Source organism: Triticum dicoccoides, chromosome 4A (assembly GCF_002162155.2).
Source record: "Triticum dicoccoides isolate Atlit2015 ecotype Zavitan chromosome 4A, WEW_v2.0, whole genome shotgun sequence".
Lineage (NCBI taxonomy): Eukaryota > Viridiplantae > Streptophyta > Magnoliopsida > Poales > Poaceae > Triticum > Triticum dicoccoides.
The window spans coordinates 234,219,604-234,231,884 of NC_041386.1; positions in this window are offsets into that span (position 1 = coordinate 234,219,604).

A 12,281-nucleotide genomic window follows, 5' to 3' on the forward strand; every position below is an offset into this window, starting at 1 on the left:
CACTGCATGATTAGGATGTGATTAACATGTGGGTATTGGGAAGTAGTTGATGAGGTAGAACCTATTACATGTTTCATTATCGAACCCTTGGGAGTTACTTCTACGTTATGCTTATATTGTTATGCTATGCTAGTAGACGTGGATTGGGTTTAAGTGTATCCATGACAGATGAGAGTTTGTTAACTGATGGTTCAATTCTAAGATGGCAACTTTAATACACATATGGGTGGATTGTTGGTTTTGGGCGCCTGGGTTATACCAGTGTTGTCATAGGAGATCCCGGGGTTATACCATGTGATCCTCCTATGGTCCGCCACCCAGGCTCAAAGGGATCATAAGATTATTCATGCTAGAAACTTCCATGTGCAACCACAAGCTATTATGGGCTCTAGCATAGTTGAGTAGGATGCATGATCTCTTCCAGTGCTAGGCTCGCAAATGTAGGGGATGTAGGTTGGTACGGTCTACCCGGGGTTAGAGTTAGTGCTTCTAAAAGATTGTGTCTCGGTCATCTGTTTCTCAGACATCATTAAGTGCGAGAAATCTAACGGAGGAGATCGAGTCTTGTGGGGAAAAGTGCGCAAACCTCCATAGAGTGTACAAACTAATCATGGTTAGCCGTTTTCTCGGTTATGGACAACTTGAGTATCTGGTTCTTGGATTATCTTATGGATCTCATCACTCTAAATTAATTTGTTGGGTTGATAATTACTTTTAATTCGGATTGAGATGGGGGTACCATTCTCAATGTTTCAGCCATCATGATAGATAAATAAAGTATATTCCTTTGTTGTAGGGAAAAATTGGCATTTCGCAAAAAACATTATAACCATAGAGCCTCCACCAGCCAAATATGCATGTAGTGATAACATTTACCTGTTCATTGCTCTATTGTGTTATATTTCCAGCATATTCCATGTGCTGACCCGTTTTCGGGCTGCAATATATCATGTTCCAGATTTTTCACACGAGGAGTAAGATGCGATAGGTCATTTGTCATGCACTCAGCTATGCTGTTGGAGTTGATGGACTCACTTATCTTCCAAGTCTTCCGCTGTTATCTTATTTAGATGGCGTTAAGCCATATTTATTGTAATAAGTTCTCTCTTGAGACATTCGATGTAATAAGTGTGTGATTTCTACTCTGTTATAAATCCTTCGAGTACTGTGTGTGTCAGCATTACCGATCCAGGGATGACACCGAACACAGAGATCTGACCGTCGGAGGATGGGTCGCTACAAGATGGTATCAGAGCCAGGTTGAATGTAGGACATGACCACTAAGGTGAGCCATAGGACACTCTTCTCTACTCATTTCTGACTCCTATCCATATTCTACTCTTTAGGATGGCGGACTCGAGGAACAAGTTTACATAGCCAGATGAAGACATCCCGTTTGGACGACATTTGAAGTCACTAGGTACATGAACATGGGAATACCAAGCTTCACCGGGACCTACACCGCCACTTTACTAGAAGAGGAGCGTTGGTTGATTCGAGTTCAAGTTCCAGGAAGGACGTTCACGCCAGTCACTAAACCCATAGTGTTTTCCTTTCACGCACCAACCTAGAGTCTATGTAAGAGCATGGCAGCCCACATCGCCATAGGATGCATCGGCGAAGTTTACCACAAGGAGCTTAAGGACACTATCTACCAAATAAGTGGGCGCCAAGATGAGCAATGGGAGATGATCAGCACCAGGAACGACATGTCCATATCAGCTTTCATCCAGGAGTTAAACCAACACATTCGACGCCAGGAGAACCAGATGTGTAATGATAGATTTGAAGAAGGCGATGACCAGGATCACAGAGCTAGAAGAGGAGCTTAGATCTACACACGATGGATATGAGGAGGAAATGATGATACTTGTGGAGAAGAATGACGACATGAAAAGGAATCTAGGAGTTTTCATGGGAGACCCCGTGCCAGGAGGAGAAGACGATGAACCCAAGGAAATTCATTCTGAAACTACATCATCATCGACGACACAGACTCTAACCCCGACGATAGTGATGATGATTATGAAGATGAAGCTGGAGCAGATATCATGGAGTCTTCCATCGATCAAAATTTCTAGTATACCACCAGATGATCAGTAGTGGTTCCCCATGTATATAGAATAGTACGAGCACTGTAACGATAGTTAGATCGATTGTATGCCCTTGCTTGATTGATTGAGTGATATGATATGATTGTGTTTGTATCATGTGCATATGGGTAGTGCTTTCTCCTTAGACCTCATTTCTATTATAATCTCTCTCCCTCTAAAACTCATCAGATGCCTCAGAGATGTGACCCCGGTTTTGCTTTTCCACCGGAGCTCACTCAGTTGATCCAGCAGTATAATACACTGATGTAGTTGCTACTTCAGAATCAGGGCAAAAACAACAACAATAACAACAACCCACCGCCACCACCTCCAATTGACAACTTAGCCCTCTTTCTGAGGATACAGCCGCCGGTGTTTTCCAGTAGCACCGAGCCCATAGTTGCGGATGGTTGGCTACGTACGATTCGAAGGGAGTTAACCACTGCCGGTTGCACAGATGCTGAGAAGGTGCGTTTTGCCGCACACCAATCGGATGGACCCACAGCCGCATGGTGAGAGAATTACACAGCCACTTTTCCCATAGCCAATGTTACTTGGGAGCAGTTTCAGCAAGCTTTCCGCAGAACCCTTGTCTCAACTAGTGCTATGAGCATGAAGAAACGTGAGTTTCGCAACTTGCACTAGGAAAATCGTTATGCCCCTGATGATGTGGCCACAGATGCCGTGAAGCAAGAGAAGTTTATGGAAGGGCTTAATGATGAGATGAGCATGTAGTTGATGGTGGCAACATTTAACAAATACTAGGAGCTGGTAGACAAGGCTCTTATGATTGAAGGGAAGCAGCAGCAGATTGAGAGCCGCAAGAGGAAGTATGGACAAGGAAAGTACAATTCTGGAGCTCAATAGAAGCCACGTTTCACCTCGAACTCGGGGGGATTGACCCGTAACTATTGGTCGCCATGTTTTCCCCTCAGACCTAGTAATTTTCGAGTCACAAGGATTGGATGTGGTACTAGGAATGGATTGGTTATTGAAGTATGGAGGGAACATTGACTGTGCTAGCAGATCAATCACTACAAAAAAATACACTTCCATGATGATACGTGTTTGTCACGGTAGGTCTCTTTTTTTGTCATGCATGTACATCCATGACAAAATTATGGCAGAATCAAGATAGTCATACCTATGCTATCGTAGAAGTGTTCCATGACATTACCAAAATTATCATCACGGAAGTGTCCACTTCCATGACGATAAATCGCGCGTCACAGAAGTGCTTTCGTCAAGGGTGACCGACACATGGCATCCACCGTAACGGAACGCCGTTAAGCTATCGGGTCGGGTTTTGGATCCGACAACCCGTTAATAGCTCCGACTAATGGGGATTTTCCACGTGTAAAATCATCATTGGCTAGAGGAAACATGTGTCAGCTCATCGTCGGGACAGATGTCATCCACTCACTGGATAGAAGGCACCTATGATACGTCAACATGTGGCACGGCCCAACAAGTTTAAATGGGCCGGCCCAACTAGAGGCCCACAAGATTTTGCGGACCATAATGGGCTGGCCCAGCTAAAGGCCCACGAAATTTTGCGGACCATAATGGGCTGGCCCAGCTAAAGGCCCACAAGCTTTTGCGGGCCATAATGGGCCGGCCCAGGTAAAGGCCCACGAGATTTTTTGTGCCATAATGGGCCGGCCCAGGTAAAGGCCACAAGATTCTTGCGGGGAATAATGGGCCGGCCCAGCTAAAGGCCCACAAGATTTCGCCGACATTAATGGACTGGCCCAGCTGTAGGCCCACAAGATTTTGAGGACCCTAGTAGGCCGGCCCATTAACTGGCTGCCATGTTTTGGGCCAAATGCCGGCCCATATTTGATCCGGTCCATTAATGGCCTGCCATGCTCCGGGCCTAATAGTGGCCATATGAGATCTGGCCCATTAAAAGCCTACCATGTTCTGGGCCAAATTACGGCCCAGATCAGGTCTGTCCCTTTAAGAGCCTTTGGGCTCAATTATGGCACATATCAGATTCGGCCCATCAACTGGACACTATGCTTTTGGGCCCACTTGCTAAAGGCCCACTTAGTAATTCGGCCTGATATTAGTTTTGGCCTGTTAAGAGTCCGTTTAACATTTCGGCCCTATATTAAATTCAGCCTGTTAAAAGCCCGTCATATAGTTGGGCCTAACTACGGCCCGGTTTGCATTCGGCCTGCTCGCATCCGATATCTGATTCGGCTAAACAAGGACCCAGACAATTTTGGCCTGTTAAAAGCCCGTGATTTGATTCGCACAATCATGGGTCGGGGTTCATTTCAGGCTGCTGTGTAACTAGTAGGAATTAATAACAAACCTACTCTATACAATAAAGAAATTACGGCATAGTAACTAAGAATAAACCTAGACTACACAATAAAGGATTTAAGGTATATTACATCCACTGGGCATCAAAGTTCGCCACCAGTGATCATAAAGCGCAACGAAGAAGCATATTACAAAAACTGGGCACCATTGCAGCGTAACAAAATAATACTGAACCGAGACCACTTCCAAGACAGTTCAAGAAAGGTTAGCCTTGCGGGGGAACTGCTGCGCAAGCTGCTGAGCAAGGCTGTGAGACCGTCCTAGCATGTCGGCCATAGCTTCCAGGTGTAGCTGTTTAGCAATGAGGTTCTCATTGGTGTTCTGTAATCTTTCTTAGAGATAGGACTTCAAGTCGAAGTTGAGTTGCAGAATGCCTTTCTGCTAGAACTTGGGACTGAAGAAGTCGAACTGATTCAGTCAACGAATTCTGTTAGCTTGTCTGACTGTTAGTCTCAAGTAACTTGAACACTGCATCAAGACAAGACTTTGGGGTTGTCTCGCTATCTTCAAGATGTTTTGCCTTCTTTGCTGCAATATATGTTGGGTTTGTCTCACAGCCTTCAGCAGACTTGTGCATGCCATCAGGCATATCACCCTAAAACAAAGCAGAGAGATGACAGGTTTTGCACGTGTATAAACAAAGATGATAACTATTCTGTCAATTCTATCCAATTTCAAATTACAAAATAAAGAGTATGTTCAAAATATCAATAGCATAATTTGGCATTGTTCATAATGCGGGGAGCTTCACCACACTACTGGATTACCATGTCAACATAACAAGCATAGATGAAGGGCAAAGAAAATCATTGTATCTATTTTGGATAATGTGCATGGCATGTTGTTCATATCATCAGCCACATCAGTAAGATAAAACAGGAGATGACAAGGTGCAAACGTGGGCTGCTTCACCACACACTGGATTATAGATCTACAAAAACAAGCATACATATAGGGAGTATTAATTAATTTGCATGGTATGAATAAGGAATTTGGTTTTACAAGTAAAACTTAGAACTTATGGTTCTTACGAACATGCATTTTGGTAGAAACATCAAACTAAACAGCAGTAAACGATAGGGAGTATGAGCAAATTAAACAATAGTTGAGGATAAATGCTTTAGAAGGACTGACTTACATTAACAGTTAACACCGGCTTTATAATGCCCTTCTCCATGGCAAGGGAAGGATAACTCAAGAATTTTAGCACAAAATCTTCTTCATAAGCATTGCCTGTACTCTACATTTTGTAGAGAGTAATTATAGATATGATAATACTGGAAGGGATAGAGGATAATGAAGATAAGATGCAGATTGATGCTACATAATCAACTACCAATCCCTGGAAGTACAAGCGTTACAGGACAAAATGTACTAACAAGAGCAATGGGCTACACTTCTGCACTGGCATTGTCTGTGTATTCTACTTGTTGGTAAGATTAAATATAAATCTGATCTTTTCTAGTAAATGGTGGGCGAGGGAGATAAGATGCAGAATGCTACAAAATGAACCAATCCCTCTTCCCATAATACAAGAGTGTTTTGAACACTGGTGTACTATACAAAACGTTCTTATATTATGGGACGGAGGGAGTAGCTGTTAATGTAAGTATAGTGATAGACCATGTTTAGTCCTTACAAGAGGACTGCATGGCTAAACCTCTTCAAAAGCGTTGGGTTGATTCTAAATTTATGTAGGAGTCCATACGGATCTTATAATGTCCACCAAATGGACGATTACGAGGCTAACATGTGCAGCGATGCTACATAATCAAACAGCTATGAAAGTAAGTATGGTCATACAGGGCAAGAGGTACTCACAAGAGCAATGCAGTGTGCAGTATAGTTGCGAGATTCTGTGGTCCCTTGAGAACGAATGTTCTTCTGCTAACATTTTTCATACAAGTGAGACATTAAGGCAAATGCAGAAATGTAGTTCAAATTGTGATGTGATATCATAGACAGTACCTTACGCTGCAGCCGAGACTAATGTGTAACAAGATTATTCCAGTCACCGTCGGATAAATGTAGCACCGGAGACTTTACAAAAATTTTGTTCAGAGGCTTGCCATCGAAGTGCGCTCTCCTCAGGTAGGAACGATACTTCATCAACGAGTGCTTGAAAAGTGCAAACAACCCTTGCTCGTCATCACAATCCAGTTTGCGCCTCACCTATTTAAAAGAATGAAATCTTGTGTCTTCTGTTAGCAGAAACATATGCAGTAATGACCATGAATAACATTAGTACATTACTTACCGTAAGTTGCGGAGGAAGACTGGAAATTGTTCTGTGTCTGCGGTATAATCTTTCCATGAAGGAAAGATGCGCACAAAGTTCCTGACAACAACATAAGCTTCGTCTTCTAAACTGGGAAGAAATGGAACATGGGTCCTATTTGCTGCAATTGGGGCTCTCTCTGGTTCGAAAAGGGATTTGGCAACTGGATTTGGTGTACTCTTTGCTGGAATGGGGGTTTTGCGTCGTACAGCTGGTGCTATGTCAACTGGCATAATCATACTGTTTGCTGCAGTTGGGGTCTGCTGAGTTGGGGCATCAGAAATGACCAGTGTAGTAGGGCTAGAGTCTGCTAGAGTTGGGGTATTTTGTGGGTCAGGTGATATTGCAACTACACCTAATGGGCTATTTGATTTATCAGGTGCCACTACCTTTTCCAAATACTTTGCTTGTGCTCCTCCACGATCAGCAATCGCCCTCTTCCTTTTGAACGTCTGATACACAAGAACAACATGTGAATGGATAAATATGGTATGATGACAGATGGAATATGTACTGAAAATGGATAGGCAGGGCGTATTCACATACATGACGTGTAAACTAAGATAATGGAAGTTCAACAAAGTAGAAGCAATGCAAAGCATCAGTTGCAAGATATGTGCGAGCAATGTAACCTTGGAAAGTTAGAGCAAGTACCTTGATGGGTGAATAAGATAGGGCATCTTCCTCTGACTCCTCCACTAGGGAGCTACATTGACTTAGGTCTCCCTCTAGCTCAGAATCACTGTTAGGATCATATTCTGAGCATGAATCTGTAGGTGGAGAGTGTTTGCATTTGCATCCAGACTTGATTTCAGTCCCTTAATGCCAAGTTTGACAGCCATGGCATTGTTCTGCTTTATTCTTTTCATGCGCGCAAGATCATAATCATTATGATGCTGTTCAGAATCTGAGATTCATGAAAACGTAAAAAGTAGTCAGATTATCTATGGATTGCATTGCGGTTTCAACTCGGAGAGTGTCTCCCTATAAACCCCTGCATATGCAAAGTTCACCTCCCCAACCGTGCTGACCAGACCACACACAGAGATACACACCCGAGCGGCGAACATGCATTTTCGAAACTAATTTAGGAACATTTAGCTGACCAATTAAACAACTCTGTTTTAATAATATCAGATTCGTATTTGAACCACTAAGCTTGTTTAGCTTGATGGGTGGAGCAGTGTTATTATGACACGAAGCATGTATTCTGATCGTATAGTGATCATAAAAGGGGGAAACTCTAAGCATATATTTTTTAGCAAAAGAGGGTTTCCCCTCTGATTTCTATTAAAGAAACCACCACGGAACCAACATGATCAATTAAACCCTATGCATGATCAATTAAACTGTATTATGGCTGTGCCATGGCAGATTTGAAGCTGCAAACCGGAGAAATGATATTTAGCATACATTGTTTTCTTCGAACTAAGAACTAAATTCTAAGAGCTGAAAAGAAAGTAGAGTAACCAAGTTAAGATCTATTTTCTAGTTGAGATCAAAAAGTTGAGGAGATATGAAGTACCACCTCTCTTGCGGCGCCGTGTAGGCATCAGGGGTGCGATGGATGTCGATGGCGTTGAAGCAGATCTGCGATGGTAGACGGGTGCATTGGGGGATAAGTCCCGTTGCGGTGGAAGAGAAGGTCGTGTGAGCGGCCCCGGCAAAGAGGACGACGGCACCGTTGAAGCGAGAGTACGCGATGCAAGGCTATTGGTCCATTGTCGTGGATGCGAAACGTCCATCTCTAGCAGTGGATGACGCGGTCTTGGTAGGCGCTTCGGCATGGTAGAGGACGGTGGCGATGGATGTGGTGGAGGATGGCGGCGATGGATGGGGTGGCGGACGGAGGCTGGTGTGGGAATGGGGTGTTCTAGCGTGGACGGTGTATGAATGGGAAAATGGAGGGAGAGGTACGGGGAACCATGTTTTTGGGACGCGCCTGTCTAAAATATGGGAACGTTACGAACTTATCCCCCATTTCAAATTTGGACGTCTCGTCGGTTGGGGATAGGACGATAATCTCGTATCTCCCAAATATTTGCCAGTAACTTTTTTGGGCGAGGAGAGGGTGTTTTGCCGCCCACGGTTGGCGCCCATGGTGTATGAACAGGGCTGACAGGTAGGGCACTTGTGTCACGTCTGATGGAAGTTACACATCTGCCCCTATTTAAAATATTAGGCTACATCTATTTCGGACGAGGAGAGGGTGTTTTGCCGCCCACCGTGTATGAATGGGGAATGGAGGGAGAAACAGAGGTCTTTTGGACGAGCTTGAATCAAATGAGTTTTGCCGCCCATATTTGACGCCCACCGTGTCGGAATGGGCTCAGAGGCGGTCGTGTCACGTCTAATTGAAGTTACTAACCTACCCCTATTTAGAGCAGTGGAAATCGAGCCGATGGATTGTCCGTGTAATGGGTAGACAGTAATTTCCATCTCCCAAACACTTGGCTTTGGGCAGCCGATGTGGGAGTGGACATTTTGCTGTTTCTTTTGAATTTTGGGACAATAAGCATCCACGTTTACCCTGTCAACTAAATTCGAATCCATTTTGTATTCCTATATGAATCTTTATAAATCATTCTATGTGTTTTTATATATCTTCAAAAGGACGACAAAGATGTATTTCACTGTCATATATGAATATGGTTTACAAATGCCGATACTCAAATTCAGAAACTAGAATCCAGTTTAAGGTGAATTCGAATATTTGGAACACTTCATATCCAACTCATATGTCACACCCAGCATAATGTGTACTCCCATTTAGATATGTACACAAGCGATGTATCAAGATTCAAATACCGAGTCAATCAACCAAGAATGTAGGGAACTAACAGACATATAAACACTTATAGAGTATATGGATCAATAATATCAACTAACATACATAAGCCAGGCCGCTGTACTTTTTTTTGGCTACATCAGCATCCTTTTTTTAGCCAGCATCTTGGCCCTTTCCGATGCGTGCCACTTATGGTCCATCTATACTACTATTGCTGAATGCACATTCAGCCCGATTGGCATATTTGTAGGTCTGGCACAACAATCCAAATGAAATGTCTCCGAGTCTTATCAAATAATACAGACTTGTGCTCAAATAAAATTACAAACAAAAAAACAAAAAAACAATTATTACATGATCTCTAAAACAAATGGTTTGATTGATTACATGAACAGACAACACAAATGTTATGCAACTATGGAAAGAACATTTCACCTATGATTTACAAAGTAGGAATTTAATTTCCTTTTTTCCTTCAGGACCTTAACAATCTGGTCAGTCTCAGCTTGCTTCGTTTTGAAATCCACCAAATATTTAATGGTTGTCTTGGGTACTGCTTGTGATTGTGTTGTTTGCTTCCTCAACATGTCAACTTCATCTCCAAGTGCAGAAGCAGAATCTCTTTCTACCACTAGTTTAGCCTCTAGAGCATCAGCAGTTGGCAATTCATAATGCACAATTGGGCTGGTGCCACTGCTGTGGGATGATGCAATGTCCATGGGGACCTCGCTCTTTGATCTTGGGCTAACCTTTTTTGCCATTAAAGTTCCGATTGGATTCAGAAAAGTTGAAGTTAGCAAAACATCTCAACTGGGAGTTATAAGAGCAAACCAGTTAAACAAACAAGGAATTAAAGAGTTTCAATTGGATGCTGAAAAGTAGTTATTAACATCATTGTAACCCGCTGTTGTAGCAGCAAAGCAGTTAAACAAACAAAGTAGATATTTAAGTTAAGGCAAACAGGTAATTCTTAACAGTAAGTATCAAACACATAGATAGGCTGTGCCATTATGTAATCAGTAGCAAACTAAATTAAGCCAAGCAACATAATTGAACAATTTTGCAATAAGTGGATAACTAAAATTCCGAGAAGCAAGTAACTGAACTTACGCTAGTTCTTTGTACAGGCACACTGCAACTTCTTTTTCGCTTACAAGGTTGTACGAAGGAGTCCATGGCATCAATTGCTTGGATACGCAGTCCCAATACTTCTTTCTTCCCACACTGCATGGGTAAGTCGAATGGTTAATCTGGTAAGATGGTGCGTCCTTGATATGTTATATGAGGACTTGTGGTCAGACTAGTTGTAGCCAAACACATCACACTGGCTTTTACTATATATTTCATGCGATTACTTTTGGCATATCGAGATCTAAGCAATCTATAATAGGATGAAAAGACTGGCATCCTTCACATTATTGGCGAACTCAGTTCATAGAAACAAGCAATTCAACCATTATGTGGGTAAATCAGAAGCGCCACTGGAATATTTTTCACTATCCAATCATACACGCAAAAAGGGGCGACGCCACCATAGGGGCTGGTATGGGTGGCCACCTCAGGTGGCTGGAAAGTGTGCACCTAGTTTGAGTCGTCCAGGTTGGCCCATGCTAGTTTTGTTCGTCCCAACGCATGAGCAGGCAATGTAAAAAATGAAGAAAAATGTTTCAATTTGGATGGGCCAATAACATAAGTGCAAGGCAGGCCCTATAGCAGGCTCGCGGCCCAAACAAGCGCCTCCCATATCAATCGACAGTAGGAAAAATCCCAATTTATTCGCTCCAGCCTCCAGTCTGGTTCGCTCCTAACCTAGCCGCCGCTGGACAGACCGACACAGCACTTCCTCGCACCCTCGTTGGAGGGCAGTCGCCGGGCTTCAAGCGAACAGAAGGACAAGAAGATGAAGATCAAACCCTGGGTGTAGCCTGCGTGGGAGGCAGCGGCGGAAGCACGGGCATGGCATCGAGCTTGCGCAAACGGACAGTCACAGCTTGCAAGAGTAGCATGCGCAACGAGCAGGTACATCACATCCCCGATTATATCTAATTCAACTCTTCAATTTCTGGCCAATAGTTAAACCTGAAGCTGTTGTAAAACTGCTTGTATGTAGGGAATCTATGAGAAAATGAAACCAATTTCTACTTATTTTATAACTCCCCCAATCAATACTGAACTGACTGAATCTGATGTATCTAATCAAGTTTCCGGTGCAAACGTACAAGCTCATGTTGTTCTTGAGCCTGAAGTGTCTAATGAACAGACTGCTAATGAAGGATTTGATGCAAACATTTTACATGCTCCTGGTGATGAACATATAGTATCTAATGAGGGATCTAATGCAAGCATTGTGCAAGCTCATTGAAGGATTTAGTGTCTAATGATGATCTACTATGTTGAGAGAGACAGAGATTTGCAGGCATTGATGACAAGCAAATTATAGTGCATTTTCGTAGTTTGTTATTTGAATTACAGTGTGTGTCATGTAGCGATCTCCAATTCTAACGTGGATTTCGCATTTCACTGTATCCATGCTACTTTTTTAATACAAATTCATATGTATATGATGAACACCATGGTAGTGAGAAAACTTTTGGATGGATTCAAACATATGACCTACAAAATAGCACAACAAACTGAGTCAATGTCAACTTTTCGAAACTTAGTATGGCATGAATTCGAAATAATTACCCGTATGCCTGGTCCTTAGTTCAAATCTTACAATGTACACCGAATTGAAACGTCGATATTAAGTCTCATACTATGTACATTCAAATGTTGTTTTTAGCCCCCC